Below are 17361 nucleotides of genomic sequence, written 5' to 3'. Positions count from 1 at the left end.
CATGCTCTTCCCCCAGAGGCCCTGCTTCCCGCCCGGGGTTCCACGCCCGCCCCAGGCCTTGGTGCCAACCGTTGGGTTGCGTTTTGCTCTTTCCGAAGTGGCTGGAGAAATAACTAAAGATTGCGGAGGGGTCCCCTGTAATACCGTGTGGGCATGGGTGCGTTTCCCTCCTAATCCTCGGTTTTCTGGGGAAATGTTATGAGTCCCAGATGAAAGTCTGGTGGAAAAACCCACTTCTCTAGAGCTCTTTTGTCTTCTCTGTACGAGTCCAGCTGGCTGTGCTGGGGTGAGGTTGAAGGGGGAGACCATGCCCCCCTCCTTCCTCCTGCTTTTAAGGTTTGAGTTTAACTTGTTTTATTCTGGAAATAATCATTATAGTAAGAAGCAAAGCACAGTTCATGAAAACTACTTGTAATCCTGCCACTTGCAGATAACTTCCATTAGCATTTTGTTATATATCCTTCTAGCCTTTTTTATATGTATACACGTGTACATTGCTTAAGAAGTCATGTGTTGTTTTATAACTTTTTTCAATGAATTTATCATTCATGAGTTTCCAGTCAGTAAATATACAATGTATTTTTATAGTGGGTATGTATATTTAAAGATGTGCATCCCATATACTTTATTTTAAACTTGTAGTTGTGGCTCGTGGGCTCTAGAGCTCAGGCTCAGTAGTTGTGGCACATGGGCTTAGTTGCTCCGCGGCACGTGGAATCTTCCCGGACCGGGGCTCGAACCTGCGTCCCCTGCATTGGTAGGTGGATTCTTAACCATTGCGCCACCAGGGAAGCCCCTTAAACTTTTTTATTATGATTAATCATTAGGTAGAAAAACAGTTGAGGATCTTAGGTGACCTATACTAAGAGAACATAGCTGTGGTGTTTTCATTTAGCACGTCGGTGAACACGTTCTCTCTAAGCACAAGAAAACGACTTGCTTGCTTATTGATTTTTCTTTTGTTTCTTCCTTCCTTTCGTGGTTGTGTCGGCAGAAGATGAACAAGTGTCTGCGGTTTGAGGCACGGGCTCCTCTGCACCCGTGTTGGCCACCCACAGGAGAGCACAAGAAGACGTCCCCTAGCGTCAGAGCCTTGGAGCTCACACTCTGAGGATGGTGGACCCGTTTGCCTCCTTCCCTGCCTTAAAAGCAGCATGGGGCTCCTTCCCTCCTTCTTCCTGTCCCCTTTGCATGTGAAATACTGTGAAGAAACCGCCCTGGCACTTTTCCGCCTTGTTGCTTGAATGCACGGCGCAGCGTCTCCAAGCTCCTGTGGCTGCCTGCCACGTCACACAGCATCATTCCAGACTCCAAGGTCATCGCCACCCATGAGTCACTCTGGCTGCACTTCTCCACGCCTGGAAGGAGTTTTTAAAAAATCTTCCTTTTAGATTTCAATCCAGTCCTAGCACTTGGTTTCATTGGAATCGGGAGAAGAGCCAGCCATGGAACTACTTGGGGTCTTTAACCCACCGAGGAAGACAAAGGAAAACAATGAAATCCTTTGAGTACAAATGCTTGTCCGCTTGTTTACAGTGCCCTCCTCCGTTTTTTTGGGTTTTTTTTTCTTTTCTTTTAAATGAGTTTAATGATTGTGTTCAGAGAGTAAATATTATATCCATTTAATGATTTTACAGTATTATTTTGAACCTTTAAGTAGGGTTGCCAGCCGGGGTTTCTCAAAAACCAAATATGCCGGACAGGGTGTGGTCACACCGGGGAGAGGGAAGGCCGGCCCACAGCCCCGCTTCCTGTGTCCCGCCACGCCTGGGAAGTGCCCTATCCTGGAAGCGTGAGATATTAGCCAATTACCTAGACCCCAAGGCCCCCGGCCCCTCCTTCCCCAGGGGCTGGGGCTCTTCTTTACAACTGTTTGCACATGGCCGGGGAGGGAACTGGGACTCTTTGCGTCCTGTGTCTGAGCCTGTGGAGCACAGGGCAGTGTCACCCGAGGGCATGTCCTGCTCCATCGAGACAGACGGCAAACCCCATGTTTTTTTAAATTATGTTTCTTTGATTTCTGTTTATTTAGTTTTAGGGATTCTCTTGCTTGTTTTCAAAGAGCAACGTTTATAACTGGATAGCATTGCAGTGAAAGCAGCTCGGGGTGTTGGCGCTAAGGCCAGCTATTCATACTGCTCTTTCAAGACAGCCTCCCCATATCGGTCAGTCGCCATGAGGGAATAAACAAGCCTGTAACGTGAAGATGATCAAAAGATCCAGAACCCAGTGCGATCCGCCAGCCTTTGTTTGCAAGGCGGGTTGGTCGCCGAAGACTGACCCGTGAGTGGCTTTACGGACGCCGAGACGGAGAAGGCCTGAGTGTAGCGACCACGTGTTCACAGCTGCTATTAACCCCAGAAGGACTGAGATGACCCCTCCAGTCTATTTTTGTGTTGTTTTTGCACAGACTCCGGAAAAGTGAAGGCTGCCAATCCGAGTAGTACTCAGATGTGAGGAACTGCTGGTCTTGGATTTTTTTTTCCATTAAATTCAGCTGATCATATTGATCAGTAGATAAACGTAAATAGCTTCCAATTTTAAAAGTCAAATTGCAGTGTTTTTTCACTGTATCAAAGCAATGTCAGTGCTTTATTTAATAATTCTCTCCTGTATCATGGCATTTGTCTACTTGCTTATATATGACATTATCAATGATGCATTTGTAATTTTACATGTAAGATGCGTTATTTGCCAGTTTTCTCCTCTAGGCCGTGGACCTCACGTGCATCTAGAAAGACAGAACTCTTGCTCTACACAAGTCGCACAAATGTTATCTAAGCATTAAGTCACCGTAGAACATAGGACTGTAACCTCAGTTCGCTCTGTGATGTCAAGTGCAGAATGTACAATTAACTGGTGATTTCCTCATACTTTTGATACTACTTGTACCTGTATGTCTTTTAGAAAGACATTGGTGGAGTCTGTATCCCTTTTGTATTTTTAATACAATAATTGTACATATTGGTTATATTTTTGTTGAAAATGGTAGAAATGTACTATGTTTATGCTTCTACGTCCAGTTTGTACAAGCTGGAAAATAAATAAATATAACATAATGCCTTGCCTATATTCTTAATGACTCGTGCATGCTTTTTCTTACTGAAGCATAGGAAAGCCCTTGGATCTCACTGCAGGAGCGAGTCCACAGGGCACTGAGGGTAGACCGACGATGTTGCCTAAAACTGCCCAAATAGCCTATTCTTTTAGGTAGCTTTCTGTTGATTCAGAGAAAGAAATCGATATCATTCATGTTAACAGAAATTAATATCACTCATGTGTCCAGAATTCATAGTGTTTGAGATTCAGTGAAAAGTTATGATATCACTGTGTATCTATCGAATACATAGCATTTGTCTCTGCCCAATTCTTTTCCAATAAAAATCTCTATGGGACATAATATTTTTGATTCCCAATATACATTCAAGATCATGGCCACTAAGTTAAGAGTACAATCTAGCAAGTGATTTGGAACTTCTACATCAAATATCATTGTTCTGTCTACGAGTCCTAATGCGTGATAGGTCTGAATAATATTTTGGTCTATGAGAAGGGCACTTACGTTTAAAAAGGTGAGAATCAGTTAAGCAGCAACCCTTTCGAGCACATTTTGAAGTCAAGGATTATTTCTTATCCTCAAGCAGGCGTTAATGAAAGTCCCGTCCATCACCCACCCGGAAGCCACAGAAGGCGGAGTGGCAAGGCTGTGGAAACACGAGCACGAAATGTGAGGAAATGTGAAGGCGTCTAGAAGGATGGCAGGCATTCAGTCCTGATGCTAAAGGGAAAATGGCCAAACTTAAAACTCTTCCTGAGGCATTTGTGCTACCTTGGTGAGTAAATTTTGATAATCTGGCCACCAAAACAGTTTGGAGAATGAAAACCATTCCTGTAGCTTCAGCTGTACCTGTTCAGAAGGCAGGTGCCCCGTGTGGACACATGTGTTCCCACGTGTCTGCCTCTATCATCTGTTCACTATAAAACCCTTCGCTCAGGGAAGCCCTATCACAACAGCAGCCCGTGCTCTCCTTAAATTTCTGTCATTGAAAAAGCCTGTTTTTGTTTTGTTTTATTTTTGGCTGAGTTGGGTCTTCGTTGCTGCACACGGGTTTTCTCTAGTTGTGGCGAGAGGGGGCTACTCTTCATTGAGGTGCACGGGCTTCTCATTGCAGTGGCTTCTCGTTGCGGAGCACGGGCTCTAGGCGCGCGGGCTTCAGTAGTTGTGACTCGCGGGCTCAGTGGTGGTTCGTGGGCTCTAGAGCGCAGGCTCAGTAGCTGTGGCACACGGGCTTAGCTGCTCCGCAGCACGTGGGATCCTCCCAGACCCGGGCTCGAACCCGTGTCCCCTGCATTGGCAGGCGGATTCTCAACCACTGCACCACCAGGGAAGCCCTCTCTAGTGTGTTTTGAAAAATATTAAAGAGCTGATGTTTTGAGGAATTACCTCTTCATCACTTTTTGTATTCTGCTAAAAATAAAGGAAAATGACAAATCAGACATGATGCCTGTTCTTCCGCGGTTATGTTTTAGGTTACCTTTAAGTAGCAAAGACTCCACTCCAGGTTTGTAAGAAGTATGTGTTCATCAGATGTGATCAGTGGTAGTGACAGAGTTTACTCTGTGTCAGGTTAATAACAGACGTTTGCCACGTAGGAATATTGCAGAAAGCTCTCCTCTCTAATCAAAAAGACTATAAACGGACCTGGTTCTGTTTTCATACATGCAGGTTAAAGCCCTCCAAATATTTTCCTCAGCTTTAACTCCTTCCCTCTTCTGGGAGGTGTAGAGTTCATGCTCATCTGTACTTTAATATATTTGATCACCAAGCCACTGATAATCTCTCAAAATGTTCTCAAAGGATGCAGGCTGCTGAAAAAGTGTGTATCAACACACCTGGTAGGTCTGTGTGCTGATGTATTTCTCAAGGAATGTGTTTCTCACTTCTATTCGTGCTGAAGAAAAAGAGGAAGCTCTCTGAGTCCTTGATCCCCTGTTACTCAAAGAATAAAGGAAGTGTAGCACTGAGGGGGTCAAGCTGTTGATTGGAGAAGCGAATGATCTTGCAAATACTCACAAAGATTGTCAGCCAGTGGAGGCTGAAAGGGGCAGTCATGGAATGTAAATGAGTAGGACAGGCTGCAGCCGAGGGGCCAGGACCCTTCAGAAAGGTCTTACAGTGAATGAGGGTTTACCCAGTTGACAGGGAAACAAAAACACTGACTGGAACGAAACAATAATTTGTGAAGTGCACGTTTTTCCACATTCATATCTCAGCCAAGGACAAGGCAAGTGCAATAAGACTCCTGCCTATGTTTTGAAATGATACTTGCCCAGTTAATTTTTACAGAGCCATGGCCACGTAACAGGGACATTTATAGAAGCGATCAAAACGTCGCATGCAAGGTTAAAGAATCTTAGAAAAGGCTTTATTTTATGGGCACTCCATACGATCCTAACCATTTTCATTATGGGAAAAATTAAGCATAGAATATAGTATCTGAAGTAAATTTACAAACGACCAATTTTTATAGAAGAGAAAAACTAGTGAAATAAATTCACCATAGGGTATTCAACACTTCAAAAGTCAAGGCTAGTTCCTTTTTTTTTTATTCTGTAGCTAGTTTAATAAAATTTAGGAACTTTTCATAATATTAACTCTGACCAAGTGGTTGACATGCGGTGTGGTCTGATGGGAACCAATGAAGTAAAAGTATATCCCAGTATTTGAGGTTTTCCTTAATTTATATAGATTGGAACCTTTTTTTCAGACAAGACTATAAAACTGATTTAGCCACATGTAGCGTGAAGATGAAAATACGTACAAACCTACCTGTAGTTTAATGAGCTAATTTCACTTGTGTGCACTTCCTATGATCCAGGCACTTTTCTTGATGCCAGATATTTACAGATATCACTAAAGTGAACCAAAGTGCCTTCCAGTTATAGCCTTCTTTCGGCCGAAGGTCTCCCATTTCTCAGACCTGAGAGGGGAAAACTTAACTGAGTGATCCCAGGATCATAAATGAGTACCTTACCAAGCAGCCTTGATCACAGCTAGATCAAAGATATGAGATGCCTGGCCCACAAGCTGCCAATCCAGGCTTGCGAGCCATCTAGAAGAAGGTCCTAGAAGGAGCACAGTGACCGGTAGGGAAAGGAAACCAAATTGAACTCATCACATTCTCTTTGGGGAATTTCTTTGCGAAGGTGAAAAAGAGCAAAGGCTCACCCAGTCAGGATGCAGAAGCTGTGCGACGAGAGAAGTGATGAGAATGCAAGAAGCGTGAGTAAGAAGAGAGGGGGGCCACGAGGTCGGGAAAGTGAGGGGTCGACGGCAGGGGCATTCAAAGCCGAGAACAGCAGACACCTGTTTCTTGGGGAACAACCAAGTGCTAGGGCATCGTTGACCCAGCGTGAATATCTGGCCTCAGAACCTGTCCTCGCAGCTGGGCTCTCTGGGCTGTTCTTCCTGAAACCCGAATGGAGAGCTATTCCTCTCTCGATAAGCGTTGTCCTCAGCACCTAGAACAGTGCCTGGGATAGTGTTAAAGGTTTCAGTAAATGAGCATCTTATCGGGGCCTCTAGAGGGCCCAATTATAGATAGATTGGATAGTCAAAATCAGCCAACATGCATTCATGTATTTGTTATTAAAGCACTTATATTTTAGCCAGTGTTTTGGTTCACAGCAAATTTGAGTGGAAAGTACAGAGTCCCATACACCCCTCGCCTCCCTCACTCGACATCGTCCACCAGAGTGGTACATTTATTACAATGGATAACGCAACCTTGACCCGTCCTTATCCGCCCCATTCTACAGTTGACGTTAGGTTCACTTTTGGTGGTGTACATTCTACGACATGCATTTATTGAAGGGCGTCTATAACTGTGCCCGGTACTGGTGAATATTCAAAAGTAAAATAACTTTAAAATATTTCTATTTTCTTTATTGAGGTATAGCAGATAAATAAATGACTCTTGACAAGGCTGGCAAGGATTTACGATTAACCAAAAGGGAGCAAAGAATAAAAGACTGTCTAGGAGCTAAATTCTGTGTGGCTGAAGAAGTTCAGATGAATGAAAGGTGGACAGAGGCTGAGTTATCCAGGGGAGAGTCTTTGGCTGCCCCTGAGGTCTCCGCGATGCCTGGACGTCGAGGAGACACGCCTAACGAGACAGGGCTTTGGGATTTGGAGACACTGAGAAATTGGTTGGAACGAGGAAGGGAGTGTGCTATTACGCGGGACAAAAATGTTCTACAGAGATTGTATTTGTTGTTTTAGGGGCTCAGTAAATGTTCATAAAAAGAAAAAAGGAAGGGAAAGAGCAGAAGAAAGGATCTGTGCTGAGATAATGGTCTGGAGGGAAGATCTGATTCAGCTGGAGTACAGGTCGCAAAGCTGGGTGAGGAGACGGGGGTTACCCAGGCTGGGAGGCATGGGGTCGGGACAGGAGGGAGGGACAAAGACAGCTCGAGGGAAATATAAACCCGTAGAACCTGATGTCCAACGGGACATGAGAAATTAAAGGGAAAATCAAGCCCCTCCCCCAGCATTGGAAAAAAATGGCTTTTAAGAGACTTAAAATTCCTAGTCGGAGTGCTTAAGGTGGAAGAAGCTACATTGACAAAGATGGAGACATTGCAGAAAATGATGCTGATTTTTATCTGTTCATCTGTCGATGGACATTGAGGTTGCTTCCATGTCTCGGCTATTGTAAATAGTGCTGCAGTTAACATTGGGTGCATGTATCCATTTGAACCGTGGAATATTCCTCAGCCATAAAAAAGAATGAAATGATGCCATTTGCAGCCACGTGGACGGACCTAGAGATGATCATACCAAGTGAAGTAAGTCAGACAGAGAAAGACACATACCATATGCTATTGCTTATATATGTGGAATCTAAAAAAAAATGATACAAATGAACTTATCTACAAAACAGAAACAGACTCACAGATGTGGAAACTCACAGTCAAAAAAGGGGAAACGGGGGGCAGGGGTAGAGGGGTGGAAGAAAAAATTAGGAGTTTGATGAACATACACTACTATATTCCAAATAGAAAGCCAGTAAGGACCTACTGTAGAGCACAGGGAACTCTGCTCAATATTTTGTACTAACCTATAAGGGCAAAGAATCTGAAAAATAAAAAACATATATGTATAACTGAATCACTTTGCAGTACACCTGAAACTAACACAACGTTGTTAAATCAGCTGTACTCCAATATAAAATTAAAAAGAGAAGATGATACTGGTTTTCAAAACCAAGTCAAGAAGGGTTCTTGTCCAGGGACTCAAAGCCCCAAGTGGTCTCCATGCCACCTCCCGCATCCGCGGGGAAGGAATGCATGCGCTGAGGAAGGGGTGTCCATCCTACGAGGTACAGTCCCTGGTGAGGCCATGTGGCTTATCCGCTGCATTTGCCAACACATGTTTGATTCATTCTGCTATGTCACTGTCTAGGTTTCAAATCACTACATCCAACCAAGCTATTTCTAGCCGTATAGACCCCAGGTTTTCTCTTCAGTGACAGAATTGGTGTGATCTCCGATCAGCTGGGGAGTTTGTTTTTTTTATAGCGCTTCGAAAGACCAAAAGCGTAGAAGAAACAAAGTAGCCAAGCAGAAAGTGAGTACATAGAATGGAAAGAGCCAGACAGGGAAGGTGAGTAGGAAGGTTAAGCCACAGCCCCGCACAATTACAATTTTTTTTTTTTTTAAAGAAAAGTATAATTCTTTCCTGGCACGCAAAACGAGGCCAGAAAAGAACATTTACTATGAGGAATTTCTAAGACTCACCTCAAATAGGCACTCCAGGAGGATGAAAGCCTGCGGGTGGAGAGCCCTGACTCTCTGAGGGTCCCTTCTCCCGGGAACTTTCCTGACGGGGAGTATGGGGGGCGCAGGGGAGGATAGACTGGTGATCCCACCTTCCATGTGCTGCTGTCGTGCCCTCTGCCACCCAGGAGACAGGGCAGACGTCCTCTGCTAAAATCCTTACCCCTTCAAGAGTCCTGGGACCTGACCAAGTCTGCCGGATGCAGGTTCCCGAAAAAAAACAAACCAAAAAAAAAAAAATTTTTTTTTTTTTTCAAAAAAGTAGCTTTGAAATGAATAGATGCCAAGGTTTCTCTCACAGTCCTGTCACCATTCTTCTTGGGTGCAAGGATTTGAACTGCATGTTTTTGAGTTTTTCCTGTGTGACTCTGGGGAAAAACCTGAATTGCTTTTTTTTTTTTTTTAACACCTTTATTGGAGTATAATTGCTTTACAATGTTGTGTTAGTTTCTGCTGTATAACAAAGTGAATCAGGTGTACGTATACATACATCCCCATATCCCCTTCCCTCTTGCGTCTCCCTCCCACCCTCCCTATCCCACCCCTCTAGGTGGTCGCAAAGCACTGAGCTGATCTCCCTGTACTATGCGGCTGCTTCCCACTAGCTATCTATTTTACGTTTGGTAGTGTATATATGTCCATGCCACTCCCTCACTTCGTCCCAGCTTACCCTTCCCCCTCCCCGTGTCCTCAAGTCCCTTCTCTACGTCTGCCTCTTTATTCCCGTCCTGCTCCTAGGTTCCTCAGAACCTTTTTTTCTTTTTTAGATTCCATATATATGTGTTACCATACGGTATTTGTTTTTCTCTGTATGACAGACTCTAGGTCCATCCACCTCACTACAAATAACTCAATTTCGTTTCTTTTTATGGCTGAGTAATATTCCATTGTATATATGTGCCACATCTTCTTTATCCATTCATCTGTTGATGGACACGTAGGTTGCTTCCATGTCCTGGCTACTGTAAATAGAGCTGCAATGAACATTGTGGTACGTGACTTTTTACGTGACTTTTCCTGAATTATGGGTTTCTCAGCGTATATGCCCAGTAGCGGGATTGCAAACCAGCACTTTAAATGTGTTTTTGGAATCAAGTGGGTTAGAAATGAATAATATATATTAACCATTGTGGTGCTTTTTTCTCTTTTGAATATTCTATTGATTTATTTCCTACCATAAAATAGTTCCTTCATCCCCACACCACCCCCTACCCTGACTTAGGAAAACAGTTCCTTTTTTCAGGATTCTTTGGTGCTGAGCCATGTCTTATTGAAGGGTGGTTCTCATCAGAGAAATGTGTAAATACATGAATTCCTCAGGCTCAGTGTGAATCCTCTAGTGCCCAGTCTTTAGAGTCTATGAAACCAGCGTTTCCAAATCAGGTGAAGCGTGTGACTGTCCTTTCTTGCTCGAGACCTCCTCTCATCACCCCGCAGAGAAGCCTGGAGAAAGTTCATTCCATCCCACCAACAAAATAAGATTTTGTCCTTCCCCCTTTAAAATAATTACAGGCAATGGGCATCGCCATTTCACTAAGTTAATTCATTACTTTCTCAGATCAGACTGGTGTGTGTTTGTCTTCTGAGAAGCTCCTGGCTGTGCAGGAAGAGCAGTGAATGTGTTTGATGCGGCGTAAGTGTGAGAGAGAAGACGAGGTGTGTGTTTCTGTGTGTGAGCGCAGGCGAGGAACGATGGGTGTAAATAGAGTGGCGAGGTATGGGGGAAGGAGGTAAGTTAAAAGGGAAAAAAGGAAACAGTGGACTCTTACAGCGGGCACAGTTTTACAGCTTCACAAAATGCTTTATTTTGTTGTGTTTTTTTGTTTGTTTGTTTGTTTGTTTGGCGGTACGCGGGCCTCTCACTGTTGTGGCCCCTCCCGTTGCGGAGCACAGGCTCCGGACGCGCAGGCTCAGCGGCCATGGCTCACGAGCCCAGTCGCTCCGCGGCACGTGGGATCTTTCCCGGACCGGGGCGCGAACCCGTGTCCCCTGCATTGGCAGGCGGACTCTCAACCACTGCGCCACCAGGGAAGCCCTAAAGTGGGTTTTTAAAAAGGAAAATGCACTCTGGGTTGTTGGAGCGTAAGTGTAACCAGCCGCGTTTTTTCCATGGAACGTAACTTTTTTCCAAAAGAATAACTGCTTATTCGGGTTTGGATAGTTGACGTTATCAACTGAATGTTGTGTCCCCAAGATTCATATGTTGAAATGAATACTCTGCCCTCTGATGATATTAAGAGGAGGAGCCTGTGAGAGGCAGTCAGCATTAGGTGAGGTCCTGAGGGTGGAGCCCTCTGAATGCGTTTAGTGCCCTTGTCGGAGTCGGGAGAGAGCTTGCGGCCTCTCTCTGCTTTCCACCTATGAGGACACAGCGAGACTTCAGCAGTCTGCATCCGGGTAGAGAGCTCCCTCCAGAATTCATCCAGGCTATTGCCCTGATCCCAGACTTCCCGCCTCCAGAAGTGTGGGGAATCACTTTCTGTTGTGTGTGAGCACCCGATCTATGGTAACTTGTTATAGCAGCCCAGACTGAGACATATAATGAAATGTGTCAACAAAAAAAGGTTGAAAACCACTTCCTTAAGATTTAGCTTGGGCTCCTATTACCCAGACCATTTTGATCCTTCCTTACTAAAAACAAGTAGACGGAAGTCACACATGAAAATTATGAGTTTCTACTTGAAAATGACGAACAGCTAAGCTGTTAGGGTGAATTTGAAGGAGTGTGGACACCCAGGGTCACTTGAGGACAAGGTAAAACTCATTTATCTGTGGAAAGAATAGATATGAGACTCTTAAAAGTTAGTTCCATTTTTCTTGTCTCATTATAAGAGGAAGATCTAGAACCTTAACAATCCACATTCCACCTTGGTTTGACTATATTATAAATAGAATAGTTTCTGGTGTCACATAGATCTTCGTTTAAAACCCAAATCTTCCTGTTTCCAGTTATGTGACTTTGAGAAATTTACATCTCTGAGTCTCCAAAACAGCCCTCTGTGATCTCTGTTTCCTGGTTTTTACACCCTTGTGTCCCCTTCTGTGATGGATGTTGGTCCGTCTGACCCATAGAATATGGTAGAAGTGAAGGCATGTAACTTCCAAGGTTAGGTTATAAAAGACGGCAACGTCTGTCTTGAGTTCTTGCTTTTCTTTTGGAGCGCACACAGCTCTTGGGGAGAGCCAGCTGCCAGGCCCTGAGGCCACTCAGGCGGCCCCGGCAGAGGCCCAGGTGGTGAAGCCAACGGGCACACCAGTGAGCTTGGAAGAACGTTTCAGCTCCACGGAAGCCTTGAGGTGCCTGGTGCCCTGGTGGACAACTTGCCTGCAGCAGCAGGAGAGCCTGAGAGGCAACCAAACAGCTAAGCTGCTCCCAGATTCCTGACCACAGAAACTATTTGTTTTATGTTACTATGTTTTAGGAGTAATTTATTGGGCAGCAGTAAGTATTAATTTTCTACAGTTTGCTAAAATGTTACTTTCATTCTTTGAAATGTGTCCTGAACATTCCAGAAATGTTTTTCCCTAGAAATCTGGTAAATGTTGACTTAGTTGTGTGAATCTAAACTAGAAATGTCAGAACCACAAAAGCAAACAATCCTTTGCTTGAAATAGGCAGAAGTTTGTGGTCTGGTGCAAAATAATAGAGGTTTTCCTGGAAGGTAGGAGCCAGGCTCACAATCTTAGCTATGTTTCACCATCTTTATGATACTGTTTCTCTGGTCATTTTGGTTGTTTGAAGTTAGTTCTCTAGAAGGTTCATTAGGAAAGATTCATGGGGAAAGTTCTTGCTTTAGTTTGACTGAATCTAAAATCCCTAGCTCCCTTTTCTTGAGCGTCTTAAAGAGTATGCCATTATCATCTTGCATAAAGTAGTACTAACTCAAAATCTGATGATAAACTGAGTTTCTTTTCCTTTTAAGTACAGTTGTCCCTTGGTATCCACGGGTGATTGATTCCAGAACCCCCCTTGGATACCAGAATCCACAGATGCTCAAATTCCTAATGTAAAATGGTATGGTATTTGCATCTAACTTAAGCACATCCTCCTATATACTTTAAATTCTCTAGATTACTTATAATACCAATACAGTGTAAATGCTTTGTAAATAGTTGTAAGTACAATGTAAATGCTATGTAAACAGTTGCCAGTGTGTGACAAATTCAAGTTTTGCTTTTTAGAACTTTCTGGAATTTTTTTCCAAACATTTTTGATCCGAAGTTGGTTGCATCTGCGGATGTGAAACCCTTGGGTATGGAGGGCTGATTATACTGTGGTCTTTTTGCATTGATGCCTAAGATACATTTTTTCCCCCCTGAACAGTTATAGCTTTGTTAGAAAAAATCTTGTACTGTGAGTTGTTGGCTACTATTTCATACAAGCAGGGGGCGCATTCAGTAGTTTCACATCCTCCCTGAAGAAAGTTCTATTAAATTTTGGATTTCAGCATTTGTTCTTTTGAATTATTTGGTTTTCCTCTTCAGAGGCCCCCCGTAATACACATTAGATCTTCTTTTGCTGTTTTCTGTAGCTACCACTTTCTGTCAAATCCTTTTTGTCTCTTTCTTCATTGCCTTTTGATGTTTAAAAATAACCTCCTTTGCTATCTTCTACTCCCCTTAAAGCATTTTGTGTTGTATTTGTTACTGTGTTTCATTTGGTTTATCGTTGTTTCTCAAATGATTTTTTTCAAAATAATTTCTGGGTTCTTTCACTTTTCATTTAACACTTTCTTTTTTTCTACTTGTATTTATGCAATTTAAAAATTCTGGTTTTTGATGTTTTTATCAAAGCTTATAATAGTTTTCCTTATATTATTTTAAGATATTTTGAAATAGTAAGTTGAAGTTCTTATTCATTGCATGAGCTTGAATTTCTGGCATTATTTCACAGTATGTAAGGATTTAATATATTCCAAGTTCTCTTTTTCTAATAATAACAACTTGGTTTGAGATTTAATAAATCCTTTTCTGCAGCTCATTTTGAAGTGACAGGAGTATTTTTAAGAGGGATGAATGAGCCAGGATAGCTTTTCTAACTTCATGACTCTAGATCTCTCTGTTTTGTTGTTTTCAGAAAGTGAACTTCCTCTCCCCTGATCTTATCTGTGATCTCAGGTGGCCTCAGCCTGCAGGGGCTTGAAACAGGATTTTGGTTCCGGACCAGATATTGAAGTCAGGCTAAGGCAGTGAGAGCGCTGAATGTTAACTAGACCGCGAGGGCCAGTGGCTGGTAACAAGGCTCTGGCCTGTCGGCTTTGTAGAAATGAACTTCCACAAAGAGATCGAAAGTAGTGAAACAAGTAAAGTGTTTATTAGGAAGAAAAAGAGTACCTGTGAATAGGCTCCCAAGGCTGGACTCAAGAGAGAAAGTCGCGCCCCCCTGGTAGTTTGAATCACTTTTATGGGGCAGTTCTTCTGGGTTTCCTCTGGCCAATCATCTTCCTTTGTCTGGCTCTGAGTCTGTATTTGGTTTATCTCAGGGTCTTCCCCTGTGTGAGCACATCTCTTAGTCAAGATGGATTCTAGCAAAGAGGCCTGTGGGTAGGTTGACATCACTTACTATGGGGTGGCACACCCTCCCTTTTGACCCCTGAGGAGACTCTGCACATGTGTAGTTGGGAAGGTCTCCTTGACCTTGAGAATGAGAAATATGTCGTCTCTTTATGTTTTATATGAGCAGGACTCAGTTCCTCTCTGCCCCTGCCGTGACTGTTATCTTTAAGTGTCCACAGGAGGCAAAGTTCAGCTATCTACCCTGTTCCTGTTGCTATTTTTATCTGGAAGTATAAACAGGAGGCTGGCTGTAATGTCTAACCTGTCTGTCTCCTACCTATCTGGACCTCCCCTTTCCTTCTCCCCTACTGTTCCTGCCCTACTCAGTGAGGACTCTGCTCTCAGCATCTTTTCCTCAGTGCAAGGCTTTGCCGTGGAGAGTTGGTCCAGTTTGTCACCGTCAGGGATCCATAGGCACCAGCTCCTGGATGGATCCAGAATCCTCAGTCTTCCTGCAGCCCTGCTGGAACCTTCTGCACCGTGAGGCCTGCAAAGTGCCCTCCATTTCTGCTGCTGTTCTCAGAATAGTCTACCATGCTTTTCAGGGAGTCATCAACAGTAACTTAGTAGATCTCTGTCTTTGGTTTTGCTTCTTGGTTGCTCTGATTGTTTTTAATGGGAAATTCAGAGAGATTAAAATACTGAACTGCCATTACTACCTAATTCCCAGAATGGTATTTTCTTGCTTTTTTTTTTTTAATTAATTGATTAATTTTTGGCTGCATTGGGTCTTCATTGCTGTGCACAGGCTTCCTCTAGTTGCGGTGAGTGGGGGCTACTCTTCGTTGTGGTGAGTGGGGGCTACTCTTCGTTGTGGTGAGTGGGGGCTACTCTTCGTTGTGGTGTGCAGGCTTCTCGTTGCGGTGGCTTCTCTTTGTTGCAGAGCACAGGCTCTAGGAGTGTGGGCTTCAGTAGTTGTAGCACATGGGCTCAGTAGTTGTGGCTCGTGGGCTCTAGAGAGCAGGCTCAGTAGTTGTGGTGCACGGGCTTAGTTGCTCTGTGGCATGTGGGATCTTCCCGGATCAGGGCTCGAACCCGTGTCCCCTTCATTGGCAGGCGGATTCTTAACCACTGCACCACCAGGGAAGTTCTCTCTTGCTTTTGTTTTGCAACAAAATTCCTTCAGAAAATTTTAAGAAACTTGTGCATCTATTTAAATTGTTTTTTAATTAGTTTAAAATAAATATTCATTATGTAAATTTTTAAACATACACAGAAGTAGAGAGGATAGTATTCTGCCACTCTTCCACAGGATCATTTTCAACAATTATTAACAGAAAAGTAATCTTATTTCATTTTTAACCCCATATACTCCTGCTCCCTTGATGGATTATTTTGAAGAAAATTCAGGACATCATGTCATTTTAACACAAAGTGCTTTCATTTTTCAATTATTTTTGAATGCTGAATTTTGTCTATCCTATAGATAACATCAGGCTCAGGTGATTTACAGCTTCACATAAGCACAAGTGCATAGCGGAGCCTTGGTTTCACACAGTTTAGGAAAACTGTGACATCAAAATTATTCTTAGAGGTTTATGAGAAGACAATACTAAACAACAACAACAACACCTAAAACCATCCATCCAGTTTTTACATCAGTAAATCTGAGTCATCCTCAATTGCCTTTTCTCTCCTAAACAGAACCAGCATGCAAAGTTCTCTCTACCCAACATCCCTAGTATCTCTGTTCCCACCATTACTGCCTTAGCTCAGGACTCCACATTTCCTTCCTGGACTCTGGTGATGGGCTTCCAATGCATCTCGGGACCTCCAGTCTCACCACTGTCAGCTGCTCCTCCAAGAACCATTAGCAAGGTCTTTCTGAACTGTAAATCGATTCATTTGCCTCTTCTGCTTACAAGCACTTTGTGGCCTCCTGTCTTTAAAGCATAAAGAAAACACTGCTTTTGAAATAAACTAGGCTGCTCAGGACCTGGATCGTGTTTCTTTCTTCAATCTCTCCTCTTACTGTGTACAAACACCGCCTGTGTTTCGTTCAGTGCTTTAAATTAGACTTCTGTGCTTTTTTATATGTTGTTATATTTTTCCCTCCCCCACACTGCCAGCCAAGCTTCAGCAATGTCTCTTCCAGCTTTGAAAAAAAATAGCTGACAAAGTACAATGACTACAGTCTGTTCACAGAGAAAACGTGGATATTACTTTGGACTTTCCGTATCCTGCTTTCATTCTTATCTCATTCCTTCCTCCAGACTCTCTGTGAAGTAGGTGAGACAGGTGTTGGCTTCTGTGGATGAGTAACAGGTAGCAGTCAGCAGGAAGTAGGGGGAGAAGACACTGGAAAACTCCAGCAGGTGCATTCTGGAGCTTCCTGAGCATAAGGCACATCTGCCTTTGTTTCACGTGTATCATTTTCAGTGAACGCCGGGGATGTCTTTCATTCTGCAGCGTTTTGACTTTGCTTTTTCCTAAGCTGTTAAGACTGACCACTAATTATAAATAATAGGCAACTGAAAAGTTTTCTATTGGAAGAAGGTCAGTTTTTCCCTCACCTTCTTCACTCACAAAAGCACCCAGGTCAAAAGTTTAGGGAAGCTTGGTTTAAAATGGCATCTGTGTTTTGTTATTGTAATTTTTGATTTCTAAATACGGAAGAGATTTAATAGTAAAATCCCACTGGTCCAGGTAGAGGTCATGGGAATGCCTCTATCTGAAGGTGAAGAATTGGTTTTAAATTTTTAGACGGCCAAAGGCTGATACAGAACAGAGCTAGAGAAGCAGTTTATGACCTTTACCTACACTTGAACCGGAATGATAATCCGCATTTCCAAAGGCATGAAGAGTTCCCATTTGAATTTCTGTGGTGACACTTGGAAAGACTGATCACTCTATTCTGAAAGAAGGTGAAAGAATGTGGGTGAGAGGTTACAGCAGACAACACTGCCAGTTGGAGCTGACAGTCAGTGGGAATAGCTCCAAGAATTCCGTTTTTCTAGATGCAATATT

The 17361-nt window shown here is 43.3% G+C and overlaps 1 protein-coding gene across 1 annotated transcript in view; it reads left to right on the top strand.

The window, feature by feature from the left end:
- The window catches only part of RAPGEF2 (Rap guanine nucleotide exchange factor 2), a 273439-nt gene that overhangs the window by 242303 nt on the left and 13775 nt on the right, over positions 1–17361 (top strand). The window lies entirely within an intron of this gene.

The sequence above is a fragment of the Neophocaena asiaeorientalis genome, unplaced genomic scaffold, assembly GCF_003031525.2.
Source record: "Neophocaena asiaeorientalis asiaeorientalis breed wild unplaced genomic scaffold, Neophocaena_asiaeorientalis_V1.1 scaffold7, whole genome shotgun sequence".
Taxonomy (NCBI): Eukaryota; Metazoa; Chordata; class Mammalia; order Artiodactyla; family Phocoenidae; genus Neophocaena; species Neophocaena asiaeorientalis.
Note: the sequence above shows the minus strand (reverse complement) of the source record. Positions and strands in the feature narration are given on the sequence as shown.